Raw genomic sequence first — 17,069 nt, 5'->3', positions numbered from 1 at the left:
AATTCAATACATGTTTGCTGAATGAAGGAACAAATGAATAAGCAAAGGAAATGAAGAACATCTAGGTACTTACAAGGTATGAAAGACAACACTTAAAATCCCAGAATCCGGAGATCAGACATATACACAAGATGTTATCAACTACACAAGATAGTTATCAAGAAAGTGTAAGATAATTGTTAACTGTACGGTTCCACCGTGAGAGAAACAGGAGTTAGAGAAGGAAGCCACCACAGCTCGGCTGAGCTGGGCCTCAAAGGAAGGGCCGAACCAGAATGGTAAAAACAGACATGGCTCTACTGCAAAGCTAAGAAGCTTAATCAGCAGGGGCCTTCACTCTCGTGGGCCCCTCCAAAGGCCCTAGGAGGGTGTCCAAATGATCTCGTATTTTTAATAAAATTTGCAGAACCAAGATATTTTCATCATAATCTGTTAAGACCACAGTCTCTGTCCATTCCAACTATATTTAATATGTGATGTGGGTGGCTCTTAATGTTTCCTATAACGTGGGATGAAGTCTCCAAAACCTCCATCTGGGTTCTCTTTGTGTCACTGGTATTAAGAGCTGTTGCAAGGATTCTGGGTATCTCCTAAGGTGCCCTGGTGGCACAACAGTTTAAGCGCTTGGCTACTAACCAAAAGACGGTGGCTAGGGGGTCTGAACCACCGATCTTTTGGCTAGCAGCCAAGCGCTTAAGCTTTGCACCACCAGGGTACAGTCTAGAAAACCCTATGGGGTAGTTCTGCTCTGTCACATGGGGTTACTATCAGTAGAATCAACTGGAGGGCACCTAACAACAATAGTCTAAGGGGATCTTAGGCGTAGGCCGACCAAAGAGTATGCAGCCAAATGATGTAGAAAAAGAAGTTTCATAGAGATGTATCAGGCAGTGAATTCATACACATATTTGCTATTTTTTTAAATTTGTGGTATTTGTTTTAAAAGTCACCAATTTTCGTGATTTCTTCTCTCATTGTAAATAAATATTCATGTTTGTACCTAACTTTGTATTCTAAATTAATTTTCTTTTCTTAAAGAACGGTCAGGAAGGAGGGTCTTTGCCTTTAAGTCCATTCCAAATGCCCCCATAGGGTTTCCAAGGAGTGGCTGGTGGATTTGAACTGCTGACCTTTCAGTTAGCAGCCTGAGGTCTTAACCACTGAGCCACCAGTGCTCCCTTTGCATGTAAGGGGTAAGAAAACTAGGTACGCATATGGAAGACCTGAAGGAGAGCTAGGGGGCATGAGCAGGATGGGGGAAGGAGCAGGAAGTTCCTTAAATGGTAGTGAAAATATGCATAGGTAAGCTAAAGACTACCGGAGACCTGGTGGTGCAGTGGTTAAGCGATAGCCGAAAGGTCAGTGGTTTGAACCCATCAGCCGCTCTGTGGGAGAAAGATGTGGTAGTCTGTTCCCCTAAAGATTACAGCCTTGGAAACCCTATGGGGCAGTTCTACTCTGTCCTATGGGGTCACTGTGAGTTGGAATCGACTTGACGGCAACAGGTTTGGTTTTTTGGTTTTTAAGCTAAAGGTTGATGGAAATCCTTAGAAGCAAACGCAAAATTCAGACTCAGATAGAAACGTACTTTCTACAAAATAAACAATACCCAATAAGTGTCTTACAGGAAAGGACACTTAAAGAAGAACAGTGAAAAATCAAGTCTGATGGAACATATTCAAGAAAGCACTGAATATTAAGTTCAATTTGACATGTTACCTTTTCACTGATCTGCTAAAAATAAATCCAATATTCTGGGATTAAGATTTTTGACAATCCTATCTCAGATTTTCAGTGAGTGTGTATAACAGGGACGCTAATCAGTCAATGAGAATTTACTGACAGCTTCATTCATTCATTCATTCATTATTCACTCTTTCTATGTACGGCATTTTTCTAGACAGTGACCAAGTCGATATACATTTCTGTCCTTACAGAGCTGACCATCAAGCTTCAACAGTTTTTTGCTGCCTGCCACCATCTTGTGCCCCCACCCCTGTCCTTTACTACACTCTTCCCCAATATTTCAGCACCAGCTTCCTTAGTTCACAGAGATTCCCAGTGGGAAGGGAAATCCAAGTGGAGCATTTGATGTAGAATTTGTACCCATACTTTCTAGTGATCATAAAGTTTTGGAGAAATAAAAACTAGCTTCTCTTCATAACACCACTGGATATTCCTGATGCTGAGCATAGAAGCCTGGGTTGTGCAAGTGGTTTGTGATCAGCTGCTAACCTAAAGGTTGGCGGTTCGAACTTAGCCAGTGGTTCCACAAAAGAAAGGCCTGGAGAACTGCTTCTCTAAAGACTGCAGTCAAGAAAACCCTATGGAGCAATTCTACTCTGTAACACAAACATGGGGTTGCCATGAGTCTGAATTAACTTGACGGCAGTGGGTTTGGTTTTGGATGTTGAACATACATTTCTCTACCCATTTATGTACATAATGCTAAGGATTTCAAAGCATTTTACAACCACTTGATAATAATATCTCCAAAAAAAAAAACCTTAAGACACCAATTTCAAGGAACAAGATAAATATATTTTGCCTTTTAAGTAATAATTTTCCATAAAGGCATAGTATTTGTTCATAAGGAAAATAATAAGACATTTATTAAATTAACTGCAATTTTCTAAGGACTGTCTTAGTCTATAAGTAATAGCAACCCATACAGTTTGCAGTCATTTTCAATTGTGAAATACATATTCTTGAGGTTACAATCATTGTAATTAATTCATGGCCCAGACATCTTAAGAAAAACCTCATGAAACAGAATTCAGAAATTATTTATTCTGATTCTAAGACACTTGGGCATTGTGATAGAACTAGTTTTTTTAACCAAGTTCAATGCAAATTAGACAATTTATTCGCAACTGAACATTTCCCAAAGATCTAGTACAAAGTGTTTATGGTTTTACTAAAATTCCCAGCACCAAAACTTCCATGAGCATAAACTATAATCTATTGATCTTCTTTGTGACATTTTCAGAATATTAATTAACTTGAAAATAAAACTTATTTCCTCTCTCCCAAAAACAATCTGGAAAGATTATATAGAAAGTCCAACTATTCTTCAGATGTCCAGCTTATTGCTGGGTAATGATGACTGAGTTTATGGACAGTTCAATTTGGTCCATATTAAGTTCATTTCAACATGTAAATACTTTAATGGTTCAAAGAAAATAAAACTGGTGAAAACTTGATGGCAGACTACACAAAACAAAGCAAAAAAAAAAACCTAAAAAACAAACAAAAAAAACCTTTCCTAGGAGCCCTGGTGGCTCAATGGTTAAGCACTTGGCTGCTTCCCAAAAGGTTTGCAGTTCGAACCCTGCCACCACCCCACCACCCAGTGGGCCATAGGAGAAAGACCTGGGGATCTGCTCTTGTAAAGATTACAGTCTAGAAAACCCTATCAGGCAGTTCTATTCTGTTACATGGGGTAACAGAATATGAGTTACTATGAGTTGGAATCGACGCAATGGTACCTAACAACAACATGGCCAAATACCAAAGTTCATGTTTTGAGGGTAATTATAAAATAAGTAATTTGGAAATGTTTTCATTTTTTCTGTATTTAGAAGAGACTACAGAGTGCCCAAAGTTTTTAAACAAACACATAGGAAAATGGTTTCCAAAGAGCTTGGTGTTAAATTGGTCAAATATGAAACAAGGACTATCCAAGTAAAAGGAACCCTTAATGTGGAGATCTGGGGCGAATAAAAGGCACAGTGAATTATAAGTGAATTATAAGGCAAATCTGAAGAAGATATAAATATAGGTTAATTTCGTGACCCAATTACTTTTTCCTTTTTATTGATAGCATGTATTTTCAGTAATAGAGGCTATGCTGAATCATTTGGTAGGTAGTATGATTTTTGTTTTATGCCTCATTCCACAAATCATACCCTTGGAATCCAGAAGTATATATGTGCAACTGTTGTGAACACAAATTCTAGCCCCCGAGTTCAGAGGTACATATATAAAAATTTTCAAAACTCATGTTTTTCCTACCAAAAATTCAATGATTCAGTGCTACCTCATACAATACCCTGCAAAAACAATAATTTGCAGAATATACCTGTTTTTTCTGTTACAACATTTCAAACTGTTATATAGGGCCCTGCCTTCTGGCAGTACATACTGTCAGTGGGCCCGCAGCTTCCCAAAGAATCCCAGAGGTAGAAAAGTAAGTGGTAACTATATATACACTACAGCCTTGGAAACTCTATAGGGTTGCTATGAGTCGGAATTGACTTGAACGCAGTGGGCTTGTTTTTTTTTTTTTAATATCACCAGTCCTGAAAGGGTTAAGGAGTTAGAATAGGAACAGAAATAAAGTAAGGGCAAACTGTTAAAACTTAAGAAAGGTCTATATTTTAATTATAATTAATAATTCAGAAAAATAAAAAGGGCATTTTATAAACTAGACATTTAGGTTGGGAAGAATGTAATTAGTAAGAAGCTAATTTAATCAAGACGTTGGAGTTAAAGACATTTAAAAAACAGCTCCTCAAGCACAAAAGCTATTTCACACCACATAGGGTATAAAGAGCTGTGCTGACTCAGTAAATTACATTCTTCCCTCTGAATCATCAATATAAAACTGTCTTCAACATTTTGATTTCCTCAAGGTCTCCCATGCAAGCTCTGAACAGTTCCTGCCTTAGAGAGCGACAAGACGGCACCCTAAGGGAGTAGAAATATAGACATATAGGAATAGATATAATTAATTTGACCAACAATCCCTCAAAAGGGGATGTTGTTGCCAGTTGCCATTGAGTCAATTACAACTTACGGCAACCCCATGTGTGGCAGAGTAGAATTGCTCTATAGGAGTTTTCAAGGCTATGATCTTCTGGAAGCAGATCCCCAGGCGTGTCTTCCAAGCCACCTGTGGGTGGGTTAGAACCACCAAGCTTTCAGCTGGTAAGTTGAGTACTTAACCATTTGCATCCCCAGGGACTCTCAAAAGTTGATACTATCTATAAAATACATTATAAAATGAGATTTGTTTTTAATGATCCCCTTTGTAAAATGAGCCAGAAGAATTAAGAAAATTCAATCAACAAAAATTTACAAAAAATTGAGGCAACTTCATATGTTAAACACGAATTAAGGATCTTTTGAGAATATAAGTCAATTCTGGCATGAAGACTTAAAGCTTAGACTTGTTTGTAAGTTATATTAAAAAGGGGGGGCAAACTCATTACTACACTAAAACTAATATTTAACTTCAAAATCATTTACAACATATCAAAAGCATGCCTGGGTAGAAACACTTTATCTGAAATGAACTTTCAATAAGCATAGTCAAACACAATCTATGAGTAAGGACCTGCCCATGCTGCTTTTTGAAAAGCTGTAATAGTTTTTATAATTACTTCTGTGTTATACATATCATTAAAGCTGTGTAATTTTCACATAGTAATTACAGGGCAGGAGCCCTGGTGGCACAATGGTTAAGCGTTTGGCTGCTAACCAAAAGGTCGGCGGTTCAAAACCACCAGCCGCACTGCGGGAAAAAGATGTGGCAGTTTGCTTCCGTAAATATTTACAGCCTTGGAAACCCTACGGGGCAGTTCTAATCTGTCCTATAGGGCCGCTATGAGTCAGAGTTGACTCAATAGAGGGTTTGGTTTGGTTTTGGCGGGTAGCAAATCAGACAAGCTAAATTTAATGCCCTATAATTCCAAAACCCAAAACTCATTGCTGTCTCCGACTCATAGTGACCCTATAGGACAGAGTAGAACTGCTCCATAGGGTTTCCAAGGCTGTAAATCTTTACGGAAGCAGACTGCCACATCTTTCTCCTGCGGAGTGGCTAGTGGGTTTGAACCGTCGACCTTTCGGTTAGCAGCCCAGTATTTTAACCACTGTGCCACCAGGGCTCCTCTGATTTGCTACAGTAGCTCTTAAAGTGAATAACCTAAGAAAAACGATTGTATTAGATATTCTAACTGCAAATAAACTCCATTGAAAAGCAATAATATTGAAAAAATATAAAGTGTTTAAAGTTATATTGTTGTTGTTACGTGCCCTGAAGTATATTTCAACTCATAGTTACCCCATGTGACAGTGCAGAACTGCCCCATAGGGTTTTCTAGGCTGTAATCTTTATTTTATTTTAGTTTATTGTACTTTAGATGAAGGTTTACAGAACAAATAGCTTCTCATTAAACAGTTAGTACACATATTGTTTTATGACAATGGTTAACAACCCCATGACATGTCAACACTGTCCCTTCTTAACCTTGGTTTCCCTATTACCAGCTTTCCTATCTCCTCCTGCCTTCTAGTCCTTGTCCCTGGACTACTGTGCCTCATTAGACTCGTTTTGTTTTATGAGGCTGTCTAATCTTTGGCTGAACAGTGAACCTTGGGAGTGACTTCATTATTAAGCTAAAACAGTGTCCAGGGGCCATACTCTCAGGGTTTCTCCAGTCTCTGTCAGGCCAGTAAATGTGGTCTTTTTTTGTGAGTTAGAATTTTGTCCTACATTTTTCTCCAGCTCTGTCCAGGACCCTCTGTTGTGATCCCGGTCAGAGCAGTCAGTGATGGTAGCCGGGCACCATCTCGTTGTACTGGACTCAGTCTGGTGAAGGCCATGGTAGCTGTGGTCCGTTAGTCCTCTGGACTAATCTTTCCCTTGTGTCCTGTTCTCTTCATTCTCCCTAGTTCCCGAAGGGGTGAGACCAGTGGAGTTATCTTAGATGGCTGCTCACAGGCTTTTAAGAGCCCAGACGCTACTCACCAAGGTAGAATGTAGAACATTATCTTTATAAGCTATGTTATGTCTATTGAGCTAGATGTTCCCCGAGACCATGGAACCCACATCTAGGCTGTAATCTTTAGAGAAGCAGATCGCCAGGTCTTTCTCCCATGGAACCGCTGGGTGAGTTCAAACCATCAACCTTTCAGTTAGCAGCTTTCTTAGTTATCTAGTGCTGCTGTAACAAAAATACCACAAGTGGGTGGCATTAACAAACAGAAATTTATTTTCTCACAGTTGAGGGGGCTAAAAGTCCAAATTCAGGGCACCAGCTCTAGGGAAAGGCTTTCTCTCACTGTTGGTTCTGGGAGGAAGGTCCTTGTCTCTTTGAGCTTCTCCTCCTGGGCAATCTTCAAGTGGTTTGGTATCTCTTTTCCCCCATCTCTGCTTCTCTTGATTGCTTCTTTAATCTCTTTTATATCTCAAAAGAGATTGACTCAAGATGCCCTACACTAATCCTGTCTCATTCACATAACAAAGACAACCCATTACCAAATGGGATTATAACCATAGAGGCTAGGATTTACAATGCATAGTTTTAGGGGACACAATTCAATACATAACAGCAGCCAAGCACTTAACCACTGTGCCACTTGGGCTCCTTGTTTAAAGCTATCTACTAATCTTACACACACACACACACACACACACACACACACACACACACACACCCCAGAACTCGGCACAACGGATCTAAATATTATCAGTTTAGCACAGATACTTCTCAATATCAAAAGCCAATTATTTTTTAAGAGAGCTTTCTATATGCATAGTTAATTTGCCTGTCAATAGGTAGAAGTAAACATCACAGAAATAAAATATTTTTTCAAGACTTTAAATAGAACCTCTGGTCGAAATGTTAAATGAGGTAATGAGGGAAGTGGCACAGATGCACTAATAAAAATAATTTCAGTCCTAATCCTTACAAGAATTTGCTCTATGACTTTGGGCAAGTTACATTACCCTTGTGCTCTACTGCCTCCATAAGTGACAGAGGCTACTCATGCAGAATAACACCAGTAAATGACAGCCATTTTAGAAAGCAATTTGGAAGAAATTAAGTTAGATCTCTGCCTCACACCGTACACAAAAATAAACAGTAATTCAATTAAAGGTCTAAATGTAAAATGTAAAGCAGAAAAACTAAGGATATTTGTTATGGATTGAATTGTGTCCCCTAAAAATGTGTGTCAACTTGGCTGGGCCATGAATCCCAGTGTTGTGTGATTGTCCACCATTTTGTCATCTGATGTGATTTTCCTGTGTGTTGCAAATCCTACCTCTAGGATGTTAATGAGGTGGGATTAGAGGCAGTTATGTTAATGAGCAGGACTCAACCTACAGGACTGGGTTTTGTTTTGAGTCAGTCCCTTTTGAGATATACAGAAGAGAGAAGAGAGCAAAGAGATGGGGGACCTCATATCATCAAGAAACTAGTGCCAGGAGAATAGCTCATCCTTTGGACCCGGGGTCCCTAGGCGGAGAAGCTCCTTCACCAGGGAAAACTGATAAAAAGGACCTTCCCCCAGAGCCAATAGAGACAGAAGACGTTCCCCTGGAGCTGGCCCCCTGAATTCAGACTTCTAGCCTCGTAGACTGTGACAGAATAAATTTCTCTTTGTTAAAGCCATCCACTTGTAGTATTTCTGTTACAGCAGCACTAGACGACTAAGACACTATTTCAGTCACGTTAGGGTAGGGAAGACTTCTCTAAGGAAGCACAAAATATGAAAGCCGATAAAGACTGACAGACTGTACTACATAAAAATTTAAAAGGTTTATTAGAATGAATGATACTGCAGTGTTAAAAGATAAGGACTGGGAGAAAATATTTCAAACATCTCAATAGACAAAGGTTAGTATCTACAATATACAAAGGGCTCCTACAAAGCTATAAAAACAATCTGATGGAAATAAAGGAACAATACATAAATAGGTGATACACAAATAAAAATAAACGGCCATTAAACTAACAAACAATATTCCATCTCATTAGTAAGCAGAAAAGTGCACATTAAGACAATAAAATTTCAGAGTGACAAAGTTTAAAGATTACATATTTTACTGCAGTCAAAGGTGTGGGGAAATGGGCCGGCCCACACAGTGCTGATAGGAGTGAACATTGACTGGCATTGCTTTTCTGGAAGGCAATGAGATAGCAGTTACCTCAATGTAAAATACGCATGCCCTTTAACCAAACAGCTCCATATTTAGAAATCTGTTGTACAGAAGTACACCTATGTATAAAGATACAAGAATAAGGATGTTCAATAAGATATTATTTGTAATAAAACGAAAACCACAAAAATACCTATTAGAGAAGAATGATTAAATTATGGTACAGCTGCAGATGTTTAAAAGAATGGGATAGACTGCGAAAGTTGTCCAATGAAAAGAGCAAGTCTCAGAAGAATTATGTTGGGGAAAAAAATCTATTTAGTTGTTGTTTCAAAATATACAGAAAATGTTCAGGAAGATTAGGAGGAGAAGGAAGATAAAAGAGCAATCTCACTTTCATATCCATAGTTACTATCTGAATGTTTTTACAACAAGCATGTATTACTTTTATAATTAAAAAAATGAAAGCAGGGATGGGAATTTTGTAAGTCAATTAGCAACGGGTCACTTCTAGGATCCAAGCGTGTTGTATTCCGTTCAGATCCCACTATCCAAGACGCAATCATGTTTATAAAAGTACAGTAATAATCCTTTGACAACTGCAATTCTGTGATATAAAGAAGATAATTTTTTAACCTTTTTACTGCTGTTGTCATTAACAAAAGAACACAGCACTTAGGCTCCCCGCTTGCTCGGAAGAGGTGGGCAGGTCTATGGGCGTAGTTCAGGCCTAGTGAAAAGATAACTTTCTGCATCATTGTTTCAATATATGATAGCAGAGCAGGCTCAGAAAAAACAAACAAAAAAGCCAGAATCAATCTGTGACAAGGCTAGGCAGCGTGAGACTCATGAAACAAAACACGGGAGAACGAACGGTAAAGGCTACAACACACGACACTTCAAGTCCACTGAGGCTGTCTAAGACTCTGTAAAAGAAGCACAGTTTGTATAATACAAAACTTGTGGGAAAATCTGCCCCAGCAATGTCTCCTGAATACCTAAAGAAGCTGATTCAGGATAGGGGTTACCTACTAGAGCAGGTTTTTATAAAGACTGGTTTGTTTGGGAAACGGATACCTTCTAGTTGCATCTGTGTTTTAAAAATGGACTTAATGCCATTTTCATTGTTTCCCCCCAACTCCCTCTTATCCCTGAGACTTTGATCTTGACAACTGCACTTTTGTTGACCACAGTACTTTCCAGGAACATAATGCCCAAGGTTGGCAAAAGATACGGGTTCAAGGCCATGATGTAATAAAACACTTTAAGTCAGAAAGGTCCAGGTTCAAATCTTTACTGCCATTACGCGGCATTACCACCGACAAGTTACCAAACTTGATCCCTGAGTGAAATGATGACAATACACACAACAAGTGGAAATAACATATACCAAGTATCTAAGCAAAGTACCTTGGGCAGAAAAGACTTTTGACAAATGGGAGCTATGATTTTTATATTATAAGACCTTTGACCAGAGTTGGGGTGGGAATAGACAGAAGTGGGTAGGGGGCAGGCCGAAGTGTTTCTGCTGTAATTTCACTGAGACTAGATGTTTGGCATTCTAATTTGCTGAAAATGAATTGATTCTGTTAGACCATGCAGAATATAAGTGCGTTTGACAGAATACAGCAAAGTTAGGATTTATATTGTAAGCTATTTTTAAAACTGCCTGGTTAGCAAATTAAACCAACTGTGAAAATATCCTGGTTTCCATTCACAACAAAAACAAGACACACTATTCTCCTTTAATGAATCTGGCCTCCTGGAGGCATAGACCATTCTGCACAATTCATTCCTAAGGGTTTGGAAGACATAATTTTCATAAGACAGACCAAAACTAAACTATTTTTCAGGGGAAAAACAAAAAAAGACGAGGGAAAGAAGTTTTTCTCTTCAGATTTTCAGTAAATTCCATGAATCACTGCCCCATTCAACTTAAAAAACTACTGTCGAATAAAAAACAGTCGTTGTGTCAGTACTTTAAATCAGTCTTAACTGTTATTCCTTTAAAAGGACATATGAAAAACCAGTCTGCTCTGCAACACCATTTTTCAAATTCTGTGACAGACAGAGGAAAAAGTCTACTCACTACCATCAAAAAACTACCCAGCCGACTCCCAATTTCCATTTTAAAACCAATCACCCTTTAAGAAGTCACGGGAGATATCTTAAATTATTTAAAATGTTGGCTAAGTTGTATTATTTATAATTCTTGTTCCTTTAGGGAAACAATTTGTTATTTAAACAAAGATGAGAAGTACAAATAACTAAATGGAATAGAATTTCAGGAAGCACTATTCAAATAAATTCACACTCGGAATGCGGAGAACCAGTCTATTAATTTAGTTCACTTCATAAAGGTATTGCTAAGAAAAGGATGTGCTATTTTATACATTCTTTTTTGGAAATCAACGAAACTCAGTTCAATTTGTAACATCCTGAGCCTTAAACCTTTTACTAAAGTGTAACATCAGTTTTGATTACTCAAGTGTGCAAAACTACAAAGCCAACTTTCTTGCCCCTCTAGTTAGTTGGTTTACAGATGGAAGCAATGTAGTAACAGCCACCGAAGCAACTGGTGAGACCCTCAACATCCCCAATGTGTATGTCTCATGCAAACAGGCTCTCAGTATGTTTAACCAAAGTGCTTCAGACAATCTGTAATAGAACTCTTTTTAAATAAACTGTGACTCACTGTTTGCTTTCTTCGCCAGGAGGTGGAGTCTTGCCATGCCCTTCCATTACAAAATCCTCCTGTTCCACCTGTAAAGGCAAGCATCACAGGTCAGCAGGGGCCACTGAGCTGTATCTCACTCCAAAGTGCCAGGGCCTGTTCTGTGCAGAGCCACTCGGCCATTTCCACCATAGTTCCTAGCACAGAAGCCTGGGCCAATGGGTTGTAATCTCCAAGTTTGTTTAGGGCACTTCTTGAGTGACTGGACTTCCAGAATGAGACAGGAAGCATATTAATTTGCAACTCATATAACTGTGACAGAGAATTAGCAACCAGAATATTTAAAAAGAACAAGAAAAAACAAAACTATGAATCAATGGAAAAAGATAACATAGAAGAAAAATTGGCAAAAAAACTGAGTAGGAATTTCACTGAAGAGATGTACAAATGGTTTCTAGATGTGTGAAAACATGTTCAATCTCATGTCAATCAGTACAATGCAAATTGAAACCACAAAGAGATACCACTTCACAACTACTGTTGTTGTTAGGTGTCGTTGAGTCAATTTTCCACTCACAGCAACCCCACGTGACAGGGGAGAACTGCCCCATAGGGTTTTCTAAGCTGTACTCTTTACAGAAGCAGATCACCAGGGCCTTCGACTGTGGAGCCACTGGGAAGGTTCGAACCGCCAACATTTCGGTTAGCAGCTGAGCGCTTAACCATTGTGCCATCAGGGCTCCTTTCACAACTACTAAATTGGCTAAAATTAAGAAGTTGGGCAATACCAAATGTTGGCAAGGATATGGAGCAACAGCAACTTTTATCCATTTCCAGTGGGAGGATAAATTGGTACAACTGCTTTGAAAAACAGTTTGCTACTACCTAGTACATCTGAACAGCTAATTACAAGATAGTGATTATACTTCAAGGTATATACCCTAAAGAAACTTCTGCACATGTACAAAAATATTACAGCATCATAATTCTTCAAAGGAAAAAAAAACCAACAAACATCCATCAACAATAAAATGTATAAACAGACTGGTAGTTTCAGACAATAAAATACTAAACTGCATGAAAATGAATGGATTACAGCTACACACCTCAATCTGGATAAATCACAAAAATATAACATTGGATGAAAGAAGCAAGTCACAAAAGAATACAGATACAGTTGTTGTTAGGTGATGTCGAGTCAGTTCCGACTCACAGTGACCGAATGTACTACAGAACAAAACACTGCCCAGTCCCGCGCTATCCTCACAATCGTTGTTACGCTTCAGCCCACTGTTGCAGCCACTGTGTCAATCCATCTCGTTGAGGGTCTACCTCCTTTTCGCTGACCCTGTACTCTACCAAGCATGATGTCCCTCTCCAGGGACTGATGCCTCCTGACAACATGTCCAAAGTATGTAAGACATAGTCTTGATGTCCTTGCTTCTAAGGAGCATTCTGGTTGTACTTCTTCCAAGACAGATTTTTCATTCTTCAATATTCTTCACCAGCACCACGGTTCAAAGGCATCAATTCTCCTTTGGTCTTCCTTATTCACTGTCCAGCTTTCGCATGCATATGATGCGACTGAAAATACCATGGCGAGACAGGAAAGCTGGTAATAGGGAACCCAAGGTTGAAAAAGGACAGTGTCGACAAGTTGTGGGGTTGTTAACCATTGTCATAAAACAATATGTATATTAACTGTTCAATGAGAAACTATTTGTTCTGCAAACCTTCATCTAAAGTATAATTTTTAAAAAATTAAAAAATAAGAAAAGAAAATACCATGGCTTGTGTCAGGCGCACTTAGTCTTCAGGGTGGTATCTTTGCTTTTTAGCACTTTAAAGAGGTCTTTTGAAGCAGGATTTGCCCAATGCAATGTGTCTTTTGATTTGACTGCTGCTTCCAAGGGTGTTGATTGTGTATCCAAGTAAAACGAAACCCTTGACAACTTCAATCTCTTCTCTGTTTATCATGATGTTTCTCACTGGTCCAGTTGTGAGGAATTTTGTTTGCTTTATGCTGAGGTGTAATCCATACTGAAGGCTGTGGTCTTTGATCTTCATCAGTAAGTGCTTCAAGTCCTCTTCACTTTTAGCAAGCAAGGTTGTGTCATCTGCATATCGCAGGTTGTTAATGAGTCTTCCTCCAATCCTGATGCCTCATTGTTCTTCATATAGTCCAGCTTCTCGAACTACTTGCTCAGCATACAGACTGAATACGTATGGTGAAAGGATACAACCTTGATGCACAACTCTCTTGACTTTAAACCACACAGTATCCCCTTGTTCTGTTCGAACAACTACCTCTTGGTCTATGTACAGGTTCCTCACAAGCACAATTAAGTGTTCTGGAATTCCCATTCTTTGCAATGTTATCCATAGTTTGTTATGATCCACATAGTTGAATGCCTTTGCGTAGTCAATAAAACACAAGTAAACATCTTTCTTGTATTCTCTGACATCAGCAATGATACTCCTGGTTCCACGTCCTCTTCTGGATCTGGCCTGAATTTCTGGCAGTTCCCTGTCAATATACTGCTGCAGCTGCTTTTGAATGATCTTCAGCAAAATTTTATTTGTGTGTGATGTTAATGATATTGTTTGATAATTTCCACATTTGGTTGGATCACCTTTCTTGGGAATAGGTATACATATGGATCTCTTCCAGTCAATTGGCCAGGTAGCTGTCCTCCAAATTTCTTGGCATGGACAAATGAGCACTTCCAGCACTGCACCCGTTTGTTGCAACATCTCAACTGATATTCCATCAATTCCTGGAGCCTTGTTTTTTGTCAATGCCTTCAGTACAGCTTGGACTTCTTCCTCCAGTACCACTGGTTCCTAATCATATGCTACCCTCTTGAAATGGCTGAATGTTGACAAAATTCCTTTTTGGTATAATGACTCTGTGTATTCCTTCCATCTTCTTTTGATACTTCCTGCGCTGTTTAATATTTTCCCCACAGAATCCTTCACTATTGCAACTCAAGGCTTGAATTTTTTCTTCAGTTCTTTCAGCTTGCGAAATGCCAAGCATGTACTTCCCTTTCGGTTTTCTAAATCCAGGTCTTTACACGTCATTATAATACTTTGTCTTCTCGAGCTGCCCTTTGAAATCTTTTGTTCAGTTCTTTTACTTTATCATTTCTTCCTTTTGCTTTAGCTACTCGATGTTCAAGATCAAGTTTCAGAGTCTCTTCTGACATCCATTTTGGTCTTTTCTTTCTTTCCTGTCTTTTCAATGACCTCTTGCTTTCTTCATGTATGATGTCCTTGATGTCATTCCACAACTCGTCTGGTCTTCGGTCATTAGTGTTCAACGCATCAAATCTATTCCTGAGATGGTCTCTAAATTCAGGTGAGATATACTCAAGGTTGTACTTTGGCTCTTGTGGACTTGTTCTCATTTTCTTCAGTTTCAACTTGAAGTTCCATATGAGCAACTGATGGTCTGTTCCACAGTCGCCCCTGGCCTTGTTCTGACTGATGATGTTGAGCTTTTTCATCGTCTCTTTCCACAGTTGTAGTCAATTTGATTCCTGTGTATTCTATCTGGCGCAGTCCATGTGTACAGTCGCAGTTTATGTTGGTGAAAAAGGTATTTGCAATGAAGAAGTTACTGGTCTTGAAAAATTCTATCATGCGTTCTCCAGCATCGTTTCTATCACCAAGGCCATGTTTTCCAACTACCAATCCTTCTTCTTTGTTTCCAACTTTCCCATTCCAATCACCAGTAATTATCAATATATCATGACTGCATGTTCCATCAATTTCAGACTGCAGAAGCTGGTAAAAATCTTGAATTTCCTCATCTTTGGCCTTAGTGGCTGGTGCATAAACTTGAATAATAGTCATATTAACTGGTCTTCCTTGTAGGCGTATGCACTTTTATGCACTTTTAGCTATACAAATATTATGCCTACTGACAGCGCTGTACTTCAGGATAGATCTTGAAATGTTCTTTTTGATGATGAATGCAACGCCATTCCTCTTCAAGTTGTCATTCCTGGCATAGCAGACCATATGATTGTCTGATTCAAAATGGCCAATATCAGTCCATTTCAGCTCACTAATGCCTAGGATATCGATGTTTATGCGTTCCATTTCATTTTTGACGATTTCCAATTTTCCTAGATTCATACTTCATACATTCCAAGTTCCAATTATTAATGGATGTTTGCAGCTGTTTCTTCTCATTTTGAGTCATGCCACATCAGCAAATGAAGGTCTCGAAAGCTTGACTCCATCCATGTCATTACAGTAGACTCTACTTTGAGGAGGCAGCTCTTCCCCAGTCATCTTTTGAGTGCCTTCCAACCTGGGTAGGGGGGTACTCATCTTCCAGCACTATCTCAAACAATGTTCCGCTGCTATTCATAAGGTTTTCACTGGCTAATTCTTTTCAGAAATAAACTGCTGGGTCCTTCTCCCTAGTCTGTCTTAGACTGGAAGCTCAGCTGAAACCTATCCACCATGGGTGACTCTGCTGATATCTGAATATCGATGGCATAGCTTCCAGCATCACAGCAACACACAAGCCCCCACAGTATGACAAATTGACAGACACATGGGGGACATATACAGTATGATTCCATTAATATAAAGTTCAAATATATAAGAATTTTAAGAAAACCAAAAGGGAAGAATATATTTGGCATTTCTCAAGCTGAAAGAACTAAAAAAAAAAAAATTCAAGCCTTGAGTTGCAATATTGAAGGATTCTTCAGGGAAAATATTAAATGATGCAGGAAGCATCAAAAGAAGATAGAAGGGATACTCAGAGTCACTATACCAAAAAAAAAAGAACTGGTCGATGTTCAACGATTTCAGAGGTAGCATATGATCAGGAATAGAAGGTACCGAAGGAAGAAGTCCAAGCTGCACTGAAGGCACTGGTGAAAAACAAGGCTCCAGGAATTGACAGAATACCAACTGAGATATTTCAACAAATGGATGCAGCACTGGAAGTGCTCACTTATCTATGCCAAGAAATTTGGAGGACGGTTACCTGGCCAACTGACTGGAAGAGACCCATATTTATGCCCGTTCCAAAGAAAGGTGATCCAACCACACACAGAAATTACTGAACAATATCATTAATATCACACACAAGTAAAATTTTCCTAAAGATCATTCAAAAGTGGCTGCAGCATTACATCAACAGGGAACTGTCAGAAATCCAAGCCAGATTCAGAAGAGGATGTGGAACCAGAGATATCACAGCTGATGTTAGATGGATCCTGGCTGAAAGCACTGAATACCAGAAAGATGTTTACTTGTGTTCTATTAACTATGCAAAGGCATTTGACTGTGGGGATCATAACAAATTATGGATAACACTGTGAAGGATGGGAATTCCAGAACACTTAACTGTGCTCATGAGGAGCCTGTACTTAGATCAAGAGGCAGTCGTTCAAACAGAACAAGTGGATACCGTGTGGTTTAAAGTGAGGAAAGGTGTGCATCAGGGTTGTATCCTCTCACCATACTTATTCAGTCTGT

The 17,069-nt window shown here is 39.0% G+C and overlaps 1 long non-coding RNA gene across 2 annotated transcripts in view; it reads right to left on the bottom strand.

The window, feature by feature from the left end:
• Nucleotides 1–8,162: 8,162 nt before the first annotated feature.
• LOC111820124 (uncharacterized) overlaps nt 8,163–17,069 on the bottom strand; it is a 121,385-nt gene continuing 112,478 nt past the window's right edge. For both annotated transcript variants that reach the window (XR_002823664.1, XR_002823663.1), the window contains one exon: nt 8,163–11,653. This is a non-coding gene — a long non-coding RNA (uncharacterized LOC111820124). The remainder of the gene's footprint in view (nt 11,654–17,069) is intronic.

This window comes from Trichechus manatus, unplaced genomic scaffold, assembly GCF_000243295.1.
Source record: "Trichechus manatus latirostris isolate Lorelei unplaced genomic scaffold, TriManLat1.0 scaffold00027, whole genome shotgun sequence".
Classification (NCBI taxonomy): domain Eukaryota; kingdom Metazoa; phylum Chordata; class Mammalia; order Sirenia; family Trichechidae; genus Trichechus; species Trichechus manatus.
This window is presented reverse-complemented; position numbering and strand designations above follow the sequence as displayed.